The sequence below is a fragment of the Oryctolagus cuniculus genome, chromosome 9 (assembly GCF_051225735.1).
Source record: "Oryctolagus cuniculus isolate XC-2025 breed Fujian yellow rabbit chromosome 9, ASM5122573v1, whole genome shotgun sequence".
Lineage (NCBI taxonomy): Eukaryota > Metazoa > Chordata > Mammalia > Lagomorpha > Leporidae > Oryctolagus > Oryctolagus cuniculus.
In genome coordinates this window covers 86,264,645-86,290,087 of record NC_142875.1, presented here as the reverse complement: position 1 = coordinate 86,290,087, position 25,443 = coordinate 86,264,645, and the positions used below count along the sequence as shown (strand labels likewise).

The 25,443-nt window shown below is 42.3% G+C and overlaps 1 long non-coding RNA gene and 1 pseudogene across 1 annotated transcript; one reads left to right on the top strand and one right to left on the bottom strand.

Annotated features, from left to right (window-relative positions):
- Nucleotides 1-25,443, bottom strand: LOC103352476 (uncharacterized). Its single transcript, XR_016213361.1, has 3 exons — nt 25,253-25,443; nt 22,211-22,319; nt 1-481 (listed from the first exon to the last, which is right to left on the bottom strand). It is a non-coding gene; the product is annotated as an uncharacterized LOC103352476 (long non-coding RNA).
- Nucleotides 12,903-19,255, top strand: LOC149124652 (cytochrome c oxidase copper chaperone pseudogene; annotated as a pseudogene).

Genomic DNA, 25,443 nt, shown 5'->3' with positions numbered 1-25,443 from the left:
TAAAATTAGGCACAAAGGTAAATGTTTATTTTCAGTTAAAGAAAATATAACAGATTGTAGATTTCTAGAAAGTGACAACACAAATTTCACAGAATAAAACTTTATTTTAAAATTATTTTAATTAATTAATTGATTTTTAAATAATTGTGGGACTAGCATTTTTCCTACCTTTTCCAACTGCACAATTTTTTGGTAGCTCCTTCTCATGACAAAGCTTTTGGAACATCCTATTCTACAGAGAGACTAGAAAGATGATTCAGTCATTCATAAAGCATGGTCAATCAAAGTTTCTTTTTTATTAGCGGTTCAAAATGTCTGCATCGCACCTCATGATTAGTTATGCTGTGTAAACTTCCTGGACTTCTGTGAAATTCGGGGACGTCTCTGTCAAGCTTCCTCCATATACGAGTGCTGTGATTTCAGGGCCAGTTCGCTGCCTTGGAGCCAAGGTGCATGTCATTCCATCTGGAACCACGAGACTCTGTCAGGACAAGATACATTAGATAGGCCTGGCTACATTCCAACCAGGAATGCACAAAGCATCTGCCTCCACAGAGAAGCATGCTCTTGCTCTTTGTAATACCGCTATAGGCTTTGTCCTACAAACACAGGCTTTTTGCTTAATTCTATTTTATGCATTCCATTTTTTAAAACAATTAATGCTGTGATTATATACTTTCAATTATTTTATTTTAAATATTTTAATGAGTTTATTTGAGAGGGAAAGAGAGAGAAAGAAAGGGAAAGAGAGGGAGCATGCACTATTATCCATTGGTTCACTGCTCGAATGCTTGCAGTGGCTGAGACAGGGCTGGACTGAAGCTGGGAACCAGTAACAGTCCATGTCCCCCATGTGGATGGCAGGGACCCAATCATCAGAGCTTTCACTGCTGCCTCCCAAAGTCTGCATTAGCAGGAAGCTGGAATCAGGAGTCAGGGCTGGGCATGGAATCTGGGCACTCCAATATGGAACGTGGGCATCCCAACTGCATTTAGCCATTAGGCCAAATACCCATCCCTATAGACTTCTTAAATTATATATTTTTAAAAATTCACTAGCATGTATTCATATGTACCCAGTCCTTTTTACATCCCAAATGAATTTTTATTATTTTTTATTGATTTTCATTTTATTTGGTTGGCAGAGAGAGAGAATCTTCCATTCACTGGTTCACTCCCTAAATGCCAATAAGAGGTAGAACTGGGCCAGGCCAAAGCCAGGATCCTGAAATTCAGTCAGGTCTCCCACATGAGTGGCAGAAGCTATCACCTACTGTCTTCAAGGAGCACATTAACAGGAGGCCAGAATTGGAAATGGAGACAGGATTCAAATCCGGGCAGGTGTCCTATCCATCCTCAGGACAAATACCTGTCCCTTTATACTTCAAAATATTGCATTATTGAATGCATTCCTGATGGGAAAGGACTTCCATTTGACTAAGTGTGGAGAATCCAAGCTTTCAGCTTACAATTATACGTTATTTTAGCACAGAAATACTTTAATGAGGGACTGCATCTTTCCTGTGATGTGTCTTGGGTTTTCTTAACACACTATAAATTCTTGGCCTAATGCAAGTCAGCTAAGGATACACCTGTCCAGAGAACAGTCACCCTTACCTGGGAGGCAGAGAACAGAGAAGCTATGGTGGAGTTGGACAGGAGGGGTATATTTGGGGAAAAGGTAACAGCATTCCTTTAATTAGCATGGGCCGTTGAAAAAATAACTTTTAAATTTATTTGATCTGTGTTGAACCATGGCTGTCTCTACTTAGCTGTGTGATCTTGAGGAAATGTTTTACCCTCCTCAGCTTCATTTTCTTCTACAAACAGGGGAAATAATACTTCAGAGGATTCTGTTCATGCACCAGGGAAGGCAACAGATGAAGGCCCAGGGTGTTTGAGCCCAGTCACTCCTGTGAGAGGCCTGGATGGAGTTACTGGATCCTGGCTTTGGCTTGGCTGGGCCTCAGCTGTTGCAAACTTTGGGAAGTGAACGGGTGTATATATGATCTCTTTCTCTCTCTCTCACTCTGCCTTTCTTTTCTCTTCTCTTCTCTTCTTTCTTTCTTTCTTTTTTTTTTTTTTTTTTTTTGACAGGAAGAGTGGACAGTGAGAGAGAGAGAGAGAGAGAAAGGTCTTCCTTTTGCTGTTGGTTCACCCTCCAATGGCCGCCGCGGCCGGCACACTGTGGCCGGCACACCGCGCTGATCCGATGGCAGGAGCCAGGTGCTTCTCCTGGTATCCCATGGGTGCAGGGCCCAAGCACTTGGGCCATCTGCCATTGTACTCCCTGGCCACAGCAGAGAGCTGGCCTGGAAGAGGGGCAACCGGGACAGAATCCGGCGCCCTGAACGGGACTAGAACCCGGTGTGCCAGCGCCGCAAGGCGGAGGATTAGCCTAGTGAGCCGCGGCGCCGGCTTCACTCTGCCTTTCAATAAATAAATAAATCTTTTTAAAAACCTTCATTTTGGGGCCAGTGCTGTGGTGCAGCGGTTTAATGCCCTGGCCTGAAACGCTGGCATCCCATATGAGTTCCATTTCTTATTTTATTTTTTTATTTTTGACAGGCAGAGTGGACAGTGAGAGAGAGAGAGACAGAGAGAAAGGTCTTCCTTTACCGTTGGTTCACCTTCCAATGGCTGCTGCGGCCGGCGCACGGCAATGATCCGAAGCCGGGAGCCAGGTGCTTCTCCTGGTCTCCCATGGGGTGCAGGGCCCAAGGACCTGGGCCATCCTCCACTGCACTCCTGGGCCACAGCAGAGAGCTGGACTGGAAGAGGGGCAACCGGGGCAGAACCGGTGCCCCGACCGGGACTAGAACCCAGTGTGCCGGCGCCACAGGTGGGAGACCTGTATTGAATCTGGGCTCCTGGCTTTGGCCTGGCCCATCCCCGAAGCCACTAGGGGCATTTAGGGAGTGAACCAGTGGGTGGAAGACCTTTTCCTCTTTCTGTCTCTCCCTCTCTTTCTGTCTCTTTGTCTTTCAAATAAATTCATTAATTTTTAAAAACCCAGAAAATTCTCAAGGACTATTCCCTTTTATTTTTTAATTTGAAAGGCAGAGAAAGAGGGAGATTTTCCATCTTCCATTCACTCCCCAAATGTCCACAACAGCTGGAACTGGGTTAGGCAGAAGCCAAGAGCCCAGAAGTCAATGTGGGTCTCATGTGGATGGCAGTGACCCAACTACTTGAGCCATTCCCTGCTGCTTCCAGAGTGTTCATTAGCAGGAAACTAGAATTGTAAGTAGAGCCAGGACATGAACCTACGCCCCTTGATATTGAATGTGATTACAGAAAGGCAGAGGCAGAGGCAGAGGCAGAGGCAGAGAGAGAGAGAGAGAGAGAGAAAGTATCTTACTCCCCAGATGGCCACAATGGCCAGGTCTGGGCCAAGCTGAAATCAGGAGCCAGGAGCTTCCTCCTGGTTTCCCACATGGGTACAAGGATCCAAGCACTTGAACCATCCTCTGCTGCTTTCCTCAGGCCATTATCAGGGAGCTGGATTAGAACTGGAGCAGCCGGGCCTTGACCTGGTGCCTATACGGGATGCTGGCATTACAGGTGCCAGCTTTACCCACTATGACACAACACTGGGCCCCTCAATTTTTATTCTTTTGATTAGTAATGTTGAGGAACACTTTTCTATGTGCTTATTGTCCACCGTCTTTTCAGAAATGACTTGCATTTCTTGCTAATTTTTCTATTGCATTATCACTTTGAGTTTTTTTTAAAAAGATTTATTTATTTGAAAGGCAGAGTGAGATAGAGCTAGAGCTAGAAAATAGATAGAAAGAAAGGAAGGAAGGAAGGAAGGAAGGAAGGAAGGAAGGAAGGAAGGAAGGAAGGAAGAAAGGAAGAGAAAGAAACTTCTATCCATTGGTTCAAATGGCCTCAATGGCCAGGGGTGGGCCAGGCTGAATCCAAGAGCCTGGAACTCCATCTGGGTCTTCCAGGTGGGTGGCAGGGTCCAAGTACTTGGGCCATCTTCTGCTGCTTTCCCAGGCACATCTACAGGTAGTTGGATTAGAAGTGGAGCAGCTGGACTCCAGTGCTCATATGGGATGCTGGCATCACAAGTGGCAGCTTAACCAAATGTGCCATAATACTGACTCTGATGGGGTTCTTTACATACTATGATCGCAAGTCCTTTGCTGGTTATATATGTGTTGTAAAACCTTATCCCACTTCCACTTTTTACTATTGTAATGGTATCTTTAAAAATGAAGCTCTTAATTTTAATGTAGTTTCATTTTTCTCTCTTGTTGAAGTGTTTTATGTTCTTTTCATAAATTTTTGTTGTTTCAGGATTATGAAGCTATTCGACCATTTTATTATAAAGAAAATTTATTGTTTTAATTTCAAATTTAAACTTATTTTCCATCTGAGGTTGATTTTTGTATATGGTGTGGGGTAGGGTTAGCTTTCTTCCCCAATCCCTACATAGGTATATTCAGTTGAAACACTAATATTTATTGATAAGACCACACATTCTTCACTGCTGTGCTGCACATCCATTGGATATATACCCAAAAGAACTGAAAGCAGGTTCTTGCAGAGATACTGGTATACCCTTGATGCAGAAATCCTACTGGTACTTTGATTATGGTTGTATTAAATCTATACAGAAGGCCCCAAACATATGATGGTTCAATTTAGCTTCTTTCAATATTATGATTTTTCAAAGTGTATGCATTCAGTAGAAACTGAACTTTGCAGCTTGAATTTTCATATTTCCCCAGGGTAGTGATATGCATGCACTTCTTTATGATGCTGGGTTTTGGCAGTGAGCTCTAAGTTCCCAGTTAGGTGCATGATCATGGGCACAAACAACTGATACTATACAATATGTTGGGAAGCTAAGCTGTGATATCTGGTCAGTTGGATGTATTATGTGGTTTCCATTTATGATATTTTCTCCCCACTGTAAAATTGCATTTCGTATATCAATTTGGGAAGAGTTGACATCTCTATGTTTCCAATATTTCACCTTGATATATCTATGTATTTAGGTGTTAATAATTCTTATTTTTGTTATTTGTATAATTTTATGTGTAGAGCTCTTGCATGCCTTTCTTTAGAATTGTTTCTTGGAATGACTGTGTAAGTATTACCACTTAAAAATTTTCAGTATTCTAATTTTTGCTGTTTCATAGATACACAATTGAATTTTACGTGCTGACCTTGTAACCAGGAATACATGGTCACATAGACTGCAGATCTTTAGCTTTCTCTCTCCCCTTTGATCCTTAATTTTCCTTTCTTAAAAATACTGGTTAGGACATTCAGTACAGTGTGGAATAGAAGTGTGGATCATGGTCACCTCATGTCCTGGTTTCAAGAAAAATTTTTCACTATTTCAGCACTAAATATGCTGTTTGCTAGTGTTAGTAGGTTTTTATTTAGCGAAATATACTATTTATAAGGTTAAATGTGATCCTTTCCATTCCTGGTTTATCTTTTTTCTTTCTAAATCCTAGGACTTTGTCGCTCCCCGTCTTCGTGGAGGAACGACACAGGACCCTGCGCTGTTCTTTCGTCTGCTCGGCCCTCCCCGGGTTTGCTGCTGGTTCTTCCCGGGTTGGCTGCCGTCCCTTCCACCTCTGTGGAAGGGCGGTTCCCCCTGCCACATTCCCCACTTCCGCAGGGGAGCGGCACACCGCCGGCCGGCTCTCTCGGGGGCTGCACAGGTGTTCCCTCAGATGTTCCTCTTAGATGTTCCTGGTGCATGTTGTCTCTCTCCTCCTTTATAGTCCTCTTCTGCCAATCCCAACTCAGCTGCCCACACGCCGAGTACGCTGCTCTCCTCCAATCAGGAGCAGGATCAGTTCCTGGAGGTCATCACTCAACTTGGCAAGAGGCAGCTGCATAGAAGCTGTTTTCTCCTCTCCCAGCGCCATATTGTGGGAGAGCAGATGCATAGAATAAGTCTTAATTCCAGTAACTCAGTCCAGTCCGGGTTGCTCCCCACAGGACTTCATATTTTTCCTACTACTATTGCTCTGATTTTTCTCTTTTATTCTGTGAATATGGTAGACTATTGATTTTTCAACCCTTCCTTTCCTGGAATACAGCTCTCTGTTTTTGTCTTTTTTATATGTGTACTGTTAGATTCCTTTCAGATTTTTGCATTTATTTTTTTTTAAACTTTTATTTAATGAATATAAATTTCCAAAGTACGATTTATGGATTACAATGGCTTCCCCCACATACCGTCCCTCCCACCCACTACCCTCCCCTTTCCCACTCCCTCTCCCCTTCCATTCACATCAAGATTCATTTTCGATTATCTTAATATACAGAAGATCAGCTTAGTATACATTAAGTAAGGATTTCAACAGTTTGCTCCCACACAGAAACATAAAGTGAAAAATAATAGATGATTTTTTTTAAATGATGATGAAATCAGATCAGACCTATTGTCATGTTTAATCCCAGTGAGAGTCAAGTTGGGAGTTGATAATTTTTTTTTTTTTTTTTTTTTTTTTTTTTACAGAGGATCAGTTTAGTATACATTAAGTAAAGATTTCAACAGTTTGCACCCCCATAGAAACACAAAGTGAAATATATTGTTTGAGTACTCGTTATAGCATTAAATCTCAATGCACAGCACATTAAGGACAGAGATCCTACATGAGGAGTAAGTGCACAGTGACTCCTGTTGTTGACTTTACCAATTGACACTCCTGTCTATGGCATCAGTAATCTCCCTATGCTCCAGTCATGAGTTTCCAAGGCTATGGAAGCCCTCTGAGTTCTCCGATTCTTATCTTGTTTAGACAAGGTCATAGTCAAAGTGGAGGTTCTCGCCTCCCTTCAGAGAAAGGTACCTCCTTCTTTGAAGACCTGTTCTTTCCACTGGGATCTCACTCGCAGAGATCTTTTGCCAGAGTGTCTTGGCTTTCCATGCCTGAAATACTCTCATGGGCTTTTCAGCCAGATCCGAATGCCTTTAGGGCTGATTCTGAGGCCAGAGTGCTATTTAGGACATCTGCCATTCTATGAGTCTGCTGAGTATCTCACTTCCCATGTTGGATCACTCTCCCCTTTATTTATTCCATCGGTTAGTGTTAGCAGGTACTAGACTTGTTTATGTGCTCCCTTTGACTCTTAGTCCTTTCATTATGATCAATTGTGAACTGAAATTGATCACTTGGAATAGTGAGATGGCATTGGTACATGCCACCTTGATGGGATTGAATTGGAATCCCCTGGTATGTTTTTAACTCTACCATTTGGGGCAAGTCAGCTTGAGCATGTCCCAAATTATACATCTCTTCCCTCTCTTATTCCCACTCTTATGTTTAACAGGGATCACATTTCAGTTAATTTTTAACACTTAAGAATAATTGTGTATTAATTACAGAATTAAACCAGTCATATTAAGTAGAACAGACAAAAAAAACTACTAAGAGGGATAATGTATTAAGTTGTTCATTAACAGTCAGGGCTATGCTGATAAATGAGCAAGTGTCTGTTCTTTGTAATGGCATGGCTCAGTTTTGATGTCAAGGTTCTGCTGGTATAAGAAGGTTTGGGAAGTGTTCCTTCATTGTAGTTCTCTGAAGTTTGTGTAACAAAGGGTCTAATTCTTTCTTAAAATCTTTCATGGTGTCTGCTACCGTAGTTTCCATATCTACAATGTTACATTAAATTCCTTTAGAAGACAACTATCCACCTTTCCTTTTTCTCATATTGTTAAAATTCTTTGAAAAAATAATTTCTTTACAATTTCAAACATATTTCATAAAGTTCTTTGTTCATATCTTTTTATGAAAGATTCCCTCTCAGGGGCTGGTGCTGTGATCTGGCATCCCTATGGGTGCCGGTTCGAGTCCTGGCTGCACCTCTTCTGATCCAGCTCTCTCCTACGGCCTGAGAAACCAGTGGAAGGTGGCCCAAGTGCTTGGGCCTCGGCACATGCCTGGAAGACCCAGAAGAAGCTCCTGGATCCTGGCTTCAGATGGGTTCAGCTCCAGCGGTTGCAGCCATTTGGGGAGTAAACCAGTGGATGGAAGATCTCTCTCTGCCTCTGCCTCTCTGAAACGCTGCCTTTCAAATAAATAAATAAATCTTAAAAATAAAAAGATTGCTTTTCATACGAGTAATGATGTAACTTCATTTTTTTCTTGATCACTGTCTTCAGAGGATCCATTTTCTTATTAGCCTTTTCAAAGGATTAATTCTTAACTAGTGATTTAATTATGTGCATAGTTCTATTTTCTGCTTATCCTCAAACTTTTTGAGATGGTTGTTTAATAATTTTTCTTCCGCTTCTCTTCTAATTCATGCATTTAAGGCTTTGTTTTTCTAAGTTTCTTTGGCTATATCTCAGTAGCCTTGATATGTAATTTTATTATGTATTTTCCTTTCAAAAATTATTTATGTATTTGAAGGGCAGAAGCAAGAAATATGTGTCTCCCATCCAAATACAACAGCTGAGATTGGGCCAGGTGGAAATCAGAAGCCAGGAACTCCAACTGTGTCTCCCACATGGGTGGCAGGAACCCAACTACTTGGGTCATCACCTGCTGCCTCCAAGGAAGAAGTTGGACTAGCAGCAGAGCAAGGACTCGGACCTGTGCAGGCCAACATGGTGGCAGGCATCTCAAGTGGCATGTTAACTGCTCTACCAAATGGCCACCTCTCAACATATTTTCTAACTTTCATTTGTAATTCCTTCTTTGGCTTGTGAGTTATTTAAAGTTGTGTTTATAACATCATACTTAGTGAAATAACCCAGTCCCAAAGGGACAAATACCATATGTTGTTCCTGATCTATAATAACTAACAGAGCACCTAAAAGGAAATCTGTAGAAGTGAAATTGACACTTTGAGAAGCAATGACTTGAACTGCCTTTGTCTTGACTTTCAAGGAACAGGTTTTTTTTTTTTTTTTTTTTTCCTTAATGAAGCATGGGACTGGGAATGGGAGAGGGAGGAGGAGGTGGGGTGGGAGTGGAGGTGGGAGGGTGGGTATTATGGGAAGAATCACTATATTCCTAAACTTATACTTATGAAATTTGTACTCATTAAATAAACGGTTTCTTTGGGGTGGGGAAGTTGTTTCTAAGCATAGAGAGGTTTTTTTCAGTTCCACATCATCATCATTGATTTCAAGTTTATTTCCATTCTGTTGTGATTAGAGACTATACACGATTTCAATCCTTAGAAATTTAGTGTGATTTGCTTTATGACTCGACATTTGGTGAATTTAAAAACGTTCTATAGTATTTGAAAAGTGCACACTTTGCAATTGCAGAGGTACAGTGACTACAAGATTTGTTAAATCATGTTTGCATCATCTGTGTCCTGATTTTGTCTGCTTGGTCTATCAGTTTTTGAGAGGCAATTAAAATTTCCCATTTTGATTGCGGATTTGCTTATTCTCTCCTTTTAATTTTGACATATTTACACTACATATTTTGAGCATATGTTACATAAATACAAATTTGGAGCTGTTAAATTTTTTAAAGATTTATTTATTTGGAAGACAGAGTTACAGAGAGGGAGAGAGAGAGGGAGAGGGAGACAGAGTCTTCCATCTGCTGCTTCACTCCCCCAATGGTTGCAATGGCCAAAGCTGGGCACATCCAAAGCCAGGAACCAGGAGTTTCTTCCAGGTCTCCCAAGTGGGTACAGGGGCCCAGGAACTTGGATCATCTTCTACTGCTTTCCCAGGCCATAGCAGAGAACTGGATTGGAAGTGGAGCAGCCAGGACTCAAACTGGTGCTCATATGGGATGCCTACACTGCAGGTGGTGGCTTCACCCACAACACTGGCCCCAGGGACTGTTAAATCTTATTGGTGAATTTAACTTATAGATACGAAATGTCTCTCTTTATCAGTAGAGGTATATTTTGTTGTTTCTATTGTACATATTTTGTCAACTTAAAAAAAAAAAGATTTATTTGAAAGGCAGAGTCATAGGGTGGGAGAGAGAGAGATATCTTCCATCTGCTGATCCACTCACCAGATGGTCACAGCAGCCAAGGCTGGGCCAGGCCAAAGCCAGGAGCCTAGAACTCCACCCAGGTCTACTATGCAGGTGGCAGGGGCCCAATCACTTGGGCCATCCTCCACTGCTTTCCCAGGCACATTAGTAGGGCGCTGGATCAGAAGTGGAGCAGCTGAGACGTGAACTGGGAACTCTGATATGGAATGCTGGTATTTCAAGTGGCGGCTTAACCTGCTATACCACAATGCCATCCTCACTTTTAACTTTTTTGATTCTTTATTTTCAAGGTAACAGATTGCGATAGATTATATTTTCCAAAGACAGTTTCAACAATATCTCCTGTCCCACACGCTCTTCTTGAAAGTACCTCCTCTGGCCGGCGCCGCGGTTCACTAGGCTAATCCTCCGCCTTGTGCCGGCACACCAGGTTCTAGCCCCGGTTGGGGCGCCGGATTCTGTCCCGGTTGCCCCTCTTCCAGGCCAGCTCTCTGCTGTGGCCAGGGAGTGCAGTGGAGGATGGCCCAAGTACTTGGGCCCTGCACCCATGGGAGACCAGGAGAAGCACCTGGCTCCTGCCATCGGATCAGCGCGGTGTGCCAGCCACAGTGTGCCAGCCGCGGCGGCCATTGGAGGGTGAACCAACAGCAAAAGGAAGACCTTTCTCTCTCTCTCTCTCTCACTGTCCACTCTGCCTGTCAAAAAAAAAAAAAAAAAAAAAAAAAAAAGACAAAGACAAAGACAAAGACAAAGACAAAGACAAAGAAAGAAAGTACCTCCTCATCAAAAGGTATTTTGTCCACCCTTGGAGTCTGGATGGATAGAGTACTGCTTTCAAGAGTAGGCTGTAGTGGAAACCATACTGTGGGACTTCCTGTTAGAAAAGGCCATGCAGTTTCTTCCTGATTCTTGTCAGCCATTTTTGGAACCTAGCCACCATGATGTGAGAGAGCCCAAGCAACTCACGCAGGAGTACAAGTGAGACCCTTGCCCCACATTGTTGGGTATCCTCATCATGATGTGTGTTTTGCTGTCTTACAATTCTTGTGAATCTATATTTGCTTTGAAAGCACTGGCTCCATTTAGTTACAAGAGTTTTTCCTTGGATCACAAGCTGTAATTGAGCCAAATGGCTGACAGAGTCACCCTTCACATCAGTCAGCTAATTGACACTATAGTGATATGCAAATGGGATGGCGTGCTCCACAACTTTTGCCTCCAAGACTGACATTGGAAAGTTAAAATAATGCACTTTCTGGGGGTGATTAACACGAGTGTCTTGGTCAGATTGGACACATCCTTCTGCAACTCCACTCTGAATATTTACTCTGAAAAGGCAGAGATTGATGGCCACTAGGAAATCTCCTGGAGTGAAAAGTCCTTTCCTTCACTGCTCATGATCTGACATCACTTGGACCTGGGCACCCTGAAGAGACTGTCTGTTGGACCATTTGGACAATTTCTTCCACAGATACAGTGTTTGGTTCATTAGCAACATTCTATGCCCAAGTAATTTTCTTACCGATCTTTTGCTTATTTTTGCTTATCCTGCTTTTGTGTGTATTGTACAAAACCAATTGATTTTGGAATGATCTTTATTTAATTTGATTGGTCATTTGGTTGGAGAATAAAGCACCTACATCTCTTGGAGAAATTACAATCCTTGAGCTGAAAACTGTAGCCACGTATCCAGCAACTGGGCCATTCATGTCAGTCCAGCACAGTAATCTCCTCCATGACAGCTAGCACCAGGAGTGGGACAGTCATAGCAGTGGGACATCTTTTAAAAAAAATTTTTTTTTGAGAGGCAGATAATGAGAGAGCAAGAGAGACAGATAACGAGTTTTCATCTGCTGACTCACTTCCCAAATGTCTGCAACCACCAGGGTGCCAAATCTGGGAGGTAGGAACTCAATCCAAGTCTCCCATGTGGGTGGCAGGAACCCAATTCCTTGAGCCTACATCACTCTCTCCTAGAGTCTGCAATAGAGAAAGCTGGACTCAGGAATCAAACCCAATACTCTGAAGTAAGATGGGGGCATCCAAACAGGCCCAACCTGAGTAAGACATCTTGAAAGTAAATCCCAGCTCCCAGACAAGCTGCTCAGCCGATACTGCATGGGCAGAAATAAGCCATGGCTGCCAAAACACAACTGCTGACTCATAAGCAGAGATGAATGACTGTTTTCAACCACCGAGTTTTGGGGTGATCTGCTACTCAAACAACAGACACCCAAAAAGTGGAGCACAATTTCATGGATGTGTTCTGTCTCTGGATTATCTGGAATTAGTTTTCTAAGGTTTAGAGATAGTCTTGACTCTGTTTGCATTGGTAAAGAGGGCTGACTGAACTAGGAGCAGAGACTCACCAAGCCATATTTAGCTTCCCACGACAGTGAAGCAAAGAAGGAAACCATTATAGTGGCTGGGGTGACTGATTCTGCCTATAAAAAAGAAATTGCATCACTACGAGACAATTAGGTAAAGATTCTCTCAGGAATGCAGCTGATCCCCTGCGGTATCACACAGTACTCCTTGCTCAGTGATGAAAGTCAAAGGAGGGGCCAGCGCTGTGGCGTAGCGGGTAAAGCCACTGGCTGCAGCACCGGCATCCCATATGGGCACCGGGTTGAGTCCTGGCTGCTCCATTTCCAATCCAGCTCTCTGCTATGGCCTGGGAAAGCAGAAGATGGCCCAAGTCCTTGGGCCCCTGCTCCCACTGGGAGACCCAGAAGCAGCTCAGCTCCAGCTGTTGCAGCCAACTGGGGAATGAACCAGCAGATGGAAGACTTCTCTCTCTTGTTGCATCTGCCTCTCTGTAACTCTTTCATATAAATAGATTTTTTTTTAAAAGAAAGTCAATGGAGAGCTATAGTTAACAAGGCAGGCCCGCTAACAGTCTACACCCTACAGGAATGAAGGGTACCTCCTAATGGCAAGGGGACCATGGAACAGATAGCGGGAGAAGGAAGTAATACAATGTGACCGAGTTACAGAAACAAGGCTGGGAATAATTCTTTTCTTTCCATCCTCTCTCTTTCTGAAACTGAGCAGATCTGGATTTATTGAACACCATTCAAGGAACAGTGGGCAGGCAGATCAGGGAGGGCTTGACAACTGCCCCCAAATATTTATTTTTCATAGAAAAATCTGAGAAAGAGCAGCAGAGAAAGAGAGAGGGAAGACAGAGAGGGAGGGAGAGTGAGCACTCATCTACTGGTTCACTCCCCAAATGCCCAGAGAAGTCTGGCATCCAAACCAGGTCTCTCACATGGGCAGCAGAGAACCAAGCATCATCTGCTGCCTCCCAGGGTGTGCATCAACAGGAAGCCAGAATCAGTAGAGCTGAGACTCAGACCCAGGCGCTCACCTTTCTGAGACTTGGGCATCCCAACTGGTGGCTTTTTTTTTTATTTTAAGATTATATTTATTTGAGAAGTAGAGTTAGAGAAAGGGAGAGTCAGAGAGAAAGGTCTTCTACCCGCTTGTTAACTCCAAAATGGCTTCAATGGCCAGAGCTAAGCCCATCTGAAGCCAGGAGCTAGGGGATTTTTCTGGGTCTCCCACGTGGATACAGGGGCCCAAGGGCTTGGGCCATCTTCTCCTGCTTTCCCAGGCCATAAGCAAAGAGCTGAATCAGAAGAGGAGCAGCCAGGACATGAACCAGCACCATATGGGATGCCAGCACAGCAGGCAGAGGCTTAGCATGCTACACCACAGCACTGGCCCCCTCCAACTGGTGTCTTAACAACTAAGCCAAAAGTTCACTGCTATTTCTTCTTTTGGTTTGAATATATTCATGCATATTAAATATTTTCCTCTCTCCTCCTACTACCCCATCATCTAACACATATAACTTGTGTTAATAGTAATTATCCTTACAACACTGGATTTAAGTTACAGGGTATCATTAAGGGCGGTTGATTCAGTTAGGAATACCACCAAAAGATGGACAATGACTTTATATCCTCCTGTTGGGAGAGAGCTGCTTAAATTTATGAAGGAAACTGACCAATCTAGCTGGAAGCATGCTTTGCTATTGTCTTTATTTTTAGGTAAAGAATGCTTAAAGAAAATATGCTGGTGCCAAATTATGGACTGGTGTGCCTTTGTATTATGTGGAATTTGCTAAACTAGAGCTCCATTTACCACTTTCTTTCTCAGTATGGTTCTTAGTTCGTGCTGAGGACAGGGAACTCTATTTGCGATTGGGCAGGTGGAAGGGAAGTTGCAGCCAGCGCAGTGCTCCAGGTACTTATGACTTATTTTTTTAAGATTTATTTGATTCTTTGGAAGTCAGAGCTAGGGAGAGGGAGGGAGAGAGAGTGAGAGATCTTCTATCCACTGGTTCACTCCCCATATATGGCTTTAATGGCCAGGGCTGAGCCAATCCAAAGCCAGGAGCCGGGAGCACCTTGCAGGTCTCCCATGTGGATGCAGGGGCCATGCTCCCACTGCTTTCCCAGCCCATTAGCAGAGAGCCGACTAGGAAATGAAGCAACCAGCACAAAAATTGGAGCCCACATAATGGGTGCTGGCATCACTGGCAGCAGCTTTACCCACTACACCATGATGCCAGCCCCAGTCTTTCTATTCTAATAGTGATGTGGGAAGCATGGGGCACTGAAGCTCCTTCAATGGCTTTCTATAGATTTTTAATTCATGGGTCAAGTTTATGTGCAATACCACGAGAAAAGACTTGGGTTCCTGTTGGTCCTGGTTTACATCCATCATCCCTTCCATACTACAGGTATGGCTGACAGAGTGGCTTTAGCTCTGAGCCAGATGCTGACATCACCTGCTGCCATAAAGATCTAATCTATATAATAAACTCTAATTATTTTTTTTAAAAATTTATTTGAAAGGCAGAGTTACAAGAGGCAGAGGCAGAGAGAGTGTCTTCCATCCACTGCTTCAGTCTCCAAATGGCTGCAACAGCCAGAGCTGGGCTGATCTGAAGCCAGGAGCCAGGAGCTTCTTGCAGGTTTCCCACTTGGGTACAGGGGCCCAAGGACTTGGGCCATCTTCTACTGCTTTCCCAGGCCATAGCGGAGAGTTATATTGGAAGTGGAGTAGCCAGGACTGGAACCAGCACCCCTATGGGATACCAGCACTGCAGGTGGTGGCATTACTGGCTACGCCACAGCAACCCCTTTAATCATTCTTTAGCACTCATAGTGGTTGTGCTTCTCTGATTGTACCCTATTAGAAGTATAATTTTCCTATTCTTTTCCTAATCCATTCTGAAAGTCCTTTAGTTGGAACTTGATGATTTACTGTATTTAGATTTAAATTTGTCTTACTTTTTTCTATCTGTTCTGCCTATTCTTTGTTCAGTTCTCTACCAATTTCTTTTGGATTAAATACTTCATTATTCCATTCTTCCTTCTATTATGCTGTTACATATTCTCTTACTTTTTAGTAACCCTAGAAATTGTAACATGGATGTTTAAGATAAATTATTACTTTCATTACTCTGAAATGTAAGGCCTTAGGGTCCTTCCTTTACATCCCTGATGGTGTTTTTGTTTGTTTTAAAATAATGTCTATTAGAAATTCTACAAGTATTGTAATTTTATAGTCAATATGAATTTAGTCTACCCTCATATTTTACTTTATTCCTTCCCTCCAAAATCTTCGTCTGTTAGCGACAGATTTCATTTGTATGAAAGTCTTTATTTCATCATCCTTTTAAAATGTTCCATTTTATTTCAGCCTTTCCTTTATGATACATTTTTTCTTTTCTCTTGTCCATTTTGCCCATTGTTTGTGACTATTCATTTTTAAGTAATAAAACCACTTAAAAGTACGTAATTCTAAGTGTAGTAGTGTTTCTATACTTTTTATTTTTTAAAGATTTATTTATTTGAAAGGCAGTTACAGAGAGGCAGAGGTCTTCCATCCATGGTTCACTCCCCAGATGGCCGCAAGGCAGGAGCTGGGCCGATCTGAAGCCAGAAGCCAGGAGCTTCTTCCAGGTCTCCCACATGGGTGCAGGGGCCCAAGGATTTGGACCACCTTCTACTGCTTTCCCAGGCTACAGCAGAGCTGGATCATAAGTGGAGCAGCCAAGACTTGAACCAGCGCCCACATGGGATGCCAGCACTGCAGGTGGCAGCTTTACCTACTATGCCACAGTGCCAACCCCTCCTATTCGTCTTAAAATGAGTATGTACTCCTTTCCCTTGACTTTTCAGTTTGTTATTTTTCCTTCTTTAATCTGATTAGGTGGGCTTGATGGTCCCTTTTACTCTTAATTCACTAACTTTTAAAAGATTTCCTTATTTTTTTAAAAGGTAGAGTTACAGAAAAAGAGGGAGACAGAGAGCTTGTATCTGCTGGTTCACCCCAAAATGGCTACAATGGCACGGGCTGGGGACCTGGAACACCATCTGGGTCTCCCACATGGGTGGCCGGAACCCAAGCACTTGAGCCACGTTCCACTGCCTTACCTAGAAGCATTAGCAGAAAGCTGGATTGGAGGTGGACCAGCTGGGACTCAACCAGCACTCATACAGGCTACCCACTGTGCTGTTAATCTGTTATCTCAAGTTGGGGAAACTCAGATAGAGACAGACAAGCCCCCATCCACTGGTTCATTTCCAAATGTGTGCAAAGGCTGACTGAAGATGGACTGAAGCAACTGCATCCAGGTCTCTCAGGTGGATGGCAGGAATCCAATTACTTGAGAGCCATCACCACTGTCTCCCGGGTATGCTTTGGCAGGAGTCTGGAATCAGGAGCCAGAAAGGGGACTTGAACCCAGGCACTCAGAAATGGGACACAAGTGTCTTAACTGGTGTTTGAACCACCAGGTTAAAAATCTGTACTGATCTCTTTATAGTATGTTATTGTCTAGCCACATTGAATTATAATCAGAAGATATAGCCTATAAAACCTCTATTTTCAACAAATTTGTCGCTTAAATTATTACCAACTATGTTTGATTTTTGTAAAGTTTCCGTGATCACATGAAAAGGACATCTACTTTTACAATTGGGTGAAAAATCATATATTTGGACAAAAACCAAGTCAGTTGGTACTTATATCCTTGCTTTTCATCTACTAATCTTTTTTTAAAGATTGATTTTATCTATTTGAAAAACAGAGCTAGAGAGAGAGGCAGAGACAGAGAGAGAGAGACAGAGAGAGAGAGAGAGAGAGAGAGAGAGAGGTCCTCCATCCACTGGTCCACTCTCCAGATGGCAGCAACAGCTGGAGCTGAGCCCATCAGGAGCCAGGAGCTTTCTCTGGTCTCCCACTTGGGTGCAGGGGCCCAAGGGCCTGGGCCATCTTCTACTGCTTTCCCAAGCCATAACAGAGAGCTGGATCAGAAGTGGAGCAGCCGGGATTAGAACAGGCACCCATACGGGATACCAGCGCCTTAGGCCAGGGCTTTAACCCGCTGCGGCACAGCGCAGGTCCCTTCATCTACTAATCTTAAACTCTCTCATTTTAATCATGCGTAATTCTAACCAAGTTCTTAGGTTTTTGGTTTTTTGTACTGTTATTATTTTGAGTACAGTTTATTAAGATAATTTTTGTGGCATACACCTTTTGTTTATATAATATTCCTCTTTTCCACCTTTATTGCTTGACATTATGAATAATCTCTTGCTTTCATTTGTATCTAGGTAATCATTAAAACATACCAAATAAATTGTAGTACCTGGATTCTTGCTCTATATTAAGTACTGTGAAAGAACAGACTACAAAAGATAAACTTTCTAGAATCTGTGAACGGTGCTGTGGTGGAATGGGTTAAGCCACTGCTTGCAATGCCTGTATCATGTATTGGAGTGCCGGTTCCAGTCCTGCTGCTGTTTCTGATCCAGCTCCCTGGTAACGTGCCTGGCTGGATGGCTAATGGAAGATGGCCCAAGTGCCATCCATTTGGGAGACCTGGATGGAATTCCTTGCTCTTGGCTTTGGCCTGGTCCAGTCCTGGCTTGATGCAGCCACTTGGGGAGTGAACCAGCAGACAGAAGATCTCTTTCTCTTCCTGAGCCATGCTGCCTTTCAAAGAAATCTTTGAAAAGTTCAGGGAAAACATGTATCTTGAAAAACTATATATACATAGATTTCAAAATTTTTTTCAGCAAAATCAACTCATCTTTTAATTCCATTTTTTCCATGAACTTTTTGAAGTTCTCATAAACCTAAGTTTATGATAGTGATAATAGATTCTTTGGGTATAGAGTCATAGATACATTAAAATCTTTCAAAATAGCAGTTATTTAACTGTTACAAACAGGAAACATCTTGTTTCCAGTGCACCCAAAGCTTGACAACGTAAGATTAAAGCAACTGCTAGTAAAAATTTTTAAAATTATCCTGCCTGGGCCAGGTGTTTGGCATAGAGCTGATACGGCTCGGGATACCTATATCCTATTATCAGAGTGCCTGGGTTTGAATCTCCCTCTGCTTCAATCTAGCTTCCTGCTAATGAGCACTCTGGGAGGCAGCAGGTGGTAGCTCACATGGTTGGGTCCTTGCCACCCATGTGGGAGACCCACACAGAGTTCCTCCTCCTTGGCTTCAGCCTGGCCCAGCACTGGCTATTGTAGGCATCTGAGAACAGAACCAGTGGATGGCAGATCTGTTTCTCTGCCTTTCAAATAAATAAAATTTTCAAGTAATATTCAGAGCAAAGCTTAGGGCATAAGGTGACATGTAAGAAATAGATGTATGTATTTATCTACTTATGCAGCAAATTTCATTTCTAGGACTTAAAATAGTAAATTCTAACTTAGTCACGTGTAAATTCAACTTTAGATGGTCTAAGGGGAGAAATTTTTATTTTTTTATTATTTTTTCTTTTTGACAGGCAGAGTGGACAGTGAGAGAGAGACAGAGAGAAAGGTCTTCCTTTGCTGTTGGTTCACCCTCCAATGGCCGCTGTGGCCGGCGCACCGTGCTGAGCCGAAGCCAGGAGCCAGGTGCTTCTCCTGGTCTCCCATGGGGTGCAGGGCCCAAGCACTTGGGCCATCCTCCACTGCACTCCCGGGCCATAGCAGAGAGCTGGCATAATCAGCAGGGAGATGACTTGGAGCTGTCTACAGACATATTCTTTAGTAAAGGCTATTCAAGAATGAAGCTTGAGGCCAGGTCTGGTGGCCACAAGCCCGGCTTTGTCAGATCCTTGGAAGTCACTGAAATCCTGCTGGCGCCCGCCTAGATTCCAAGAAGGCATGTGACGCCTGCAGCACCGAGGAAGACGAGCACTGTGGATGTCTAATTGAGGCCCACAAGGAATGCATGAGCGCCCTGGGATTTAAGATATGAAATGATGATTTCCTCTGTGAATAATCCCTGAAGAATGAAGAAGAATAAATTATTTTGGAAGTTCCTTAATGAACACTGAAAAATGGAAAAAGTAGTCATAATTTATTTTTTTAAAAGGAAAATATCCATTGTCATATACACAAATAAAGAACCTTGCTTAAAAAGATAGCCCTACTTGAAGAGCAGGTACTTGCCTACAAAATGTGTTTTTAGGAGATAAGATATGTAGGGTAAGATCCTTAAGTAAGTTTTTGAAAGCAAATACATTAGATTATATGATCAAATGAAATTTTCTTGTAGAATACCTATTATAGTTACCTGGGAAAATGACACTTTCATTTTAACAATGTTTTCACTGTTTTTATGAAATTGTTTTCATCATCAGCTTTTGAACCATTGAAGAATATCGATTTTATTTATATTAACACTTTCAATCACAAATGAGATAGCTTTGCTTAGTAATTTTTTACCACACCTGGGTCTGGCAACTTTAGGTCATTTCCAAAAATAAATTCCTTCCTATAAGATGTAGATTTGCTATTATGGAGGTATTTTTTAAAATGTGACTGGGTATTAAAGTTAGTCTCAAAAGTATGTTATTGGGGCCGGTGCTGTGGCATGGCAGGTTAAAGCCGTGGCCTGCAGCACCGGCATCCCATATGGGCGCCAGTTCGAGTCCTGCCTACTCCACTTCTGATCCCGTTCTCTGCTATGGTCTGGGAAAACAGTAGAAGATAACCCAAGTGCTTGGGCCCCTGTACCTGCTTGGGAGACCCGGAAGCAGCTCCTGGCTCTGGATCAGCTTAGCTCTGGCCACTGTGGCCATTTGGGCAGTGAACCAGTGGATGGAAGACTTTTCTCTCTTTCTCTGGCTCTACCTCTCTGTAACTCTTTCAAATAAATAAATTTTTTTAAAAAATATTATGCAGAGTAAGCCTTTTTTTTTTTTTTAAACCAAGGAGACTATGTGGAAAATAGTACTTAGATTATCAGTTTAAGGAGAAAATAAAATAAAATCTCATTACTTTTTTGATACAACTCAGTTCCTCCATGCCCCACAGTGGGAATGTCAGTGTATCTGTTAACATTCTTGCTAAAGCACACACAGGTAATACTGGAAGTGATGCTCCTTTCCTATTAGTAGATTGTGAGTTTCAAAAGCCCACATTTGCTTGTGAGATAATGACTGAGAATCTAAAGGAATGAAATACGGATTTGATGCATTTCAAGAGAGGATGAGGAAGGAATATATTTAGGTCCTGAGTGGGCTGAAGGCAACAGTAGGAAAACCCAGAGTGAGAGGATCCAAATACAAATGAGATAGCTGTATCTTAGGAGAAAGAGCACAGAACATTGAATTCAAAGACCTGGGTTTATGCCTAAACTGCATTATTCTGGGTCAACTCATAGAACCTCACAGGGTCTTTTCAAATTCTGATTCCCCATATGAAAATCATATCCTCATTTTTAACTGTTTCAGAGGATTGTTACGAGGACAAAGAAAACTCTGCCTGGCTGCTCTTCTAAGCTAAGAAACCCTATGGAATCTGAGGCATCATCACGGTAATAGCCAAAGTCATCATCATTTAAGTAGAGGGATGCAGGAGAGGGAGTGCTAAGGGAGGCAATATTAAAGGCAATAAAATATAAAGTTGTCAGGAGTACAGTCCCTACTGCACAGAAAGATGGTTAAAATAATTTTGCAAATAAAAACTTTTGTATTTCACTTAATGGCTGAGAGATTATTTTTTCCAGGAGGCTGTCATTGTATCATTCAATCTTCAAGAAAAAGCCATAAGATAGGCATTATATGCATCTTAAAAATGAAGAAACTGAAACTAAGTGAGGTTAAGAGACTAGCAGGAAGCAACACAGGTATAATGTAATAAAATTCAGGTTTCACACCAGTTATTTTAATCCCAAACACACTGTACTTTTTTTGTCATTAATATTCAGCTTCCTGCTCAAAACACAAACACAAAAGCTCAGAGGGTATCTATGCATGATACTGAATTATAATTAATAACTTAAATGTACTTCTCAGGTATTTCTAAAATGCCTACTATGTGACTGCACTGAATTTATAGAGGCAGAGGAAAAGCCATGGGGTTCAAAAGGGGAGGAAAGTGACTGGAAGCCAAGCAAGAGAAGTGTGAAGTGGTTACCACTGAATACTGCCGAGGAAATAGTATATGGTCAGAGAGGTCAGTGGTGGCTGTGGCAAAAAACACTGTAGCATGGCAAGGATAAATGTCAGATTACCTCTGATTAAGGGATGAATGGGAGAGGAAGAGACTGGTTACAAATAAATGACTAAAGACTCGTGAAGAGAAGGGCTGCAGCAAAAGGAAATCAGTGGTGAGGGCTTTCTTTAAGGAATGAATTTTTAATTAGGTAAAGCAGGCATATATTTTGCATATAAAAATGGAAACAATGCAGATTAAACTAAAGTTCCCTTTGATTATTCAATGTTTATCCTTGCAGCCCTCCTGTATGCATTCACATATATCCTTATAGGAAATACATTTCAACTAACATTTTTACATACAAGGTGTCACATTCCACTTTCTTATCAGCACCTTCCCTTTTTCATTCAACAGATCTTACAGAATGATTCACATATTCATAAATAGCCAGGTTCTTTCCAATTTTAGCATTAATCAACACTGCCTCAAATAAACATTATTATGTGTGGTGCTTCCTTGAGCATCAGAGTGTTTTTCTAGGGCAGATACCAAGAGTAGCACTGCTGGGGCTCAGGGTAGGAATACTTAAAGATTTTATAGATAGTGCCAAATCTCCCTCAAAGCAGCTACTCAGTAAGTCTCCCTCCCAGCAGTATTTCAGCTTCTGGGGTGTTTCTTGAAATAATATTTTTTTTGTTTGGTTCTATGTAAGGTCTGTAGTAGAAAGAACTGGATGCCTTAAAAATTACTTATATGTGAGACTCTACATATCTATATACTTACAGGGGAGTCAGAAGATTCTCGATAGAGAACTGGATTTCTCAGAAAGTGTCAGGGGATGAAGTTCAGAATATGCAGAAGAGGGTTAGTGCTGGGTGCTTTCTTTTTATGGCTGTAAGAAGAAAGAAAGGTAGAAGCCTGGGATGGGGACTTTAGACTAGGGAAGAATGTGAGAACAGGTTCTAAAGGGAAAGAGACAGCGGGCGACTGACGGCGTTTCTCACGTGTTCTAGGATGATAATGCCACAAGATAAGACAGGAAAAGTGTTCTGTGGTTTAAAGATGTGGCTCATGGTACATAACATATCCTGCTTTTAACTACTAAAGGCTCTGAAAAATACCTGCTGTAATTAAAGATGTTTACTCAGTGGCTGTCAAACTTTCCCAACACTGGAATCCTTCTTGGTATAATACAAATTCACTGTTAAACACATAGAATAGTAAGAGACACACTGGGCTAGTGAAAATTTTGTAGAGAACAATTTAATTAACATCATGTACCCACTCCTCAGAATTAGAAGATTAAATTACATACATTTTTAATACTTTATCTATAATAGAAGGATTATATAGTTGTGTAATAAATTTGGGAAATAGAGGAAAGATAGGAAAAACCTGTCATTTTATCTCCTTACTAAGACTGTAATCAATATTTTGGTGCAGCTACTTTAACCTTTATTTTCACTAGTCTCTTGTTATACACCCCCCCCCCTTTTTTTTTTTGACAGGCAGAGTGGATAGTGAGAGAGAGAGAGACAGAGAGAAAGGTCTTCCTTTTGCCGTTGGTTCACCCTCCAATGGCCGCCATGGCTGGCGCGCTGCGGCCGGCACACCGTGCTGATCCGAAGGCAAGAGCCAGGTGCTTCTCCTGGTCTCCCATGGGGTGCAGGGCCCAAGCACTCGGGCCATCCTCCAATGCCTTCCCGGGCCACAGCAGAGAGCAGGCCTGGAAGAGGGGCAACCGGGAAAGAATCCGGCACCACCACCGGGACTAGAACCCCGGTGTGCTGGCGCCGCTAGGTGGAGGATTAGCCTATTGAGCCATGGCTCTAGTCTTGGTATACCCTTATAATACAGCACAATTTTGTATCATATTAAACATAAAAGATACACTGTGTCATAAAGTTAAAAGATTTAATGGCTATTATTTTTAATAGTTGCATAATATTCCAAGTGGATAGTCCATTTTATTTAGCCATTCCTGTAGTTTCAATCTAGTTTATTTGCTACCTTTTCTTTCAACTCTCCTGTTACTGAAATGAATATATTGGTAACAAAACTTACAACAGCTACTTTCTTGGGATTTGTTTGCCAAGCGGAATAGTAACAACTGAAAGGCAATGAACATTTTAAAGCTTTTTGAAAAAAAAAACAAAAACAAAAAACAAAAACCAACAACAAAAAAAAACACACTGGCAACCTGCTTTTGGGTGGAGTGAGAAGACTGCATCATCCATGAGTGTGTGTACTGTTTCTTTCAGTTTAATCAGAGCCAAAAACTTAACATTTACCTGTATTAAGTTTGTTGGCATTGTCTATTTTTCCAGCAGACAGAGGTTCACGGATCCTCAGCTGTCATTTATCGCATTATCTATCCTGACTGGTTTCGCAGCACACTGCAAAGTCTGCTGAATCTGCTGTGGGGGTAACTTCGTCATCTTGGCAGTACTCAAAATTTTTACATAAAGAAGCTTAAGATAGAGTCCAAAAGGAGGGCAGTAAAGAGTATTCTGACATATATCAATACCCTCTGGAAATTGTTCAAGGACTCCAATCCAGTTTTATTAACATTTGGATTACAACTAATCAAAGAGTACTGAAGTCACCTAGCAGTAGTTCCTTAGTATTATTTTTTTTTCTACGCAGTTCACAAGAATTTAATAGAAAACTTCATCAAATTTGGTCCTGAGGGATGATTTGCTTTATCTTTATACATCTTTATGACCTCCAGTAACTCTTAAAGACGAAGACTGTATCTTTTTTTTTTTTTTTGACAGGCAGTTAGAGAGAGAGAGAGAGAGAGAGAGAGAGAGAGAAAGGTCTTCCTTCCGTTGGTTCACCCCCAAATGGCTGCTAAGGCCGCAGCGCTGCGCTGATCCAAAACCAAGAGCCAGGTGCTTCCTCCTCGTCTCCCATGCGGGTGCAGGGCCCAAGCACTTGGGCCATCTTCCACTGCCTTCCCGGGCCACAACAGAGCTAAACTGGAAGAGGAGCAACCAGGAAAGAATCCGGTGCCCCAACTGGGACTAGAACCTGGTGTGCCGGCGCTGCAGGCAGAGGATTAGCCTAGTGAGCCGCGGTGCCGGCCAAGACTGCATCTTGCATGATTTGGTGTATCAGAGCCTAGCACAGAACATCCTCGGCACACAGTATATAGTAGATTTTCAAAGAAGGTTGGAGTGATAGACCTAATCTGGCACGGATCTATTCAACCCCTATTGTCTCACTATAAACACCACTTTCCTACCCAAGACATCAGAAAACACATGTTCATTTAAAAATGGCAAAATGTGTAATAGAGCACGGTTTTGTAATCAATTGGACATTTTCAAGCTGGTAATTTTTTGTAACTCCAGGCCTTACTCAGTCTGTTCTACTAAAAACGGTGAGAGTCCACCTTCTGAACTTGCTTCACAGGGTTCTTAGGAAGGTCAACGTACTTTATTTCCTGAAGTGAAATCTGAATGTCATTACTTGACTTTTCAAAAACACTGTAAAAACTTCCCAGGACCTTAACGAAAAGGTCCAACCCTGTAACTTGGCCTTAAAAGGACTTCAAGGTCTCTGCTCAGTTCCCTACCATTCTCCTTAACAACTGGGCTCTTGTGTCTCAAGTCCTTTTGCACAAGCTGTCTGCTTTGCCCAGAATGCTCTTCTGTGCGTGGACTACTATTAGCAGCAATACCACCAAGTGGAACAGCTCCAATCTGGGGAATTCTTCCTAAGTGTGGGCCTTTTACACACACTCATGGTTCACACGTTACGAGGCTGTACTAGTCCTACCTCAGTTGTGTAGGTAAGGCACAGATAAGTGAAGCAACTTACCAAGAGTATCACAGCTGCTAAGGGCAGGCACTGTTGAGATCCCTGCTACTAAGGCATCCACATTGTCCAGCAAGTCTTGCAAAATCCTCTAACAGGCAGTGCTTTAAAGACATGGACTTACAACCTCCTGAGTACTTTACCCCTCCCCAGCCAGAGGATAAAGCACCTGAACTCAACTAAGGCTGCCTTTT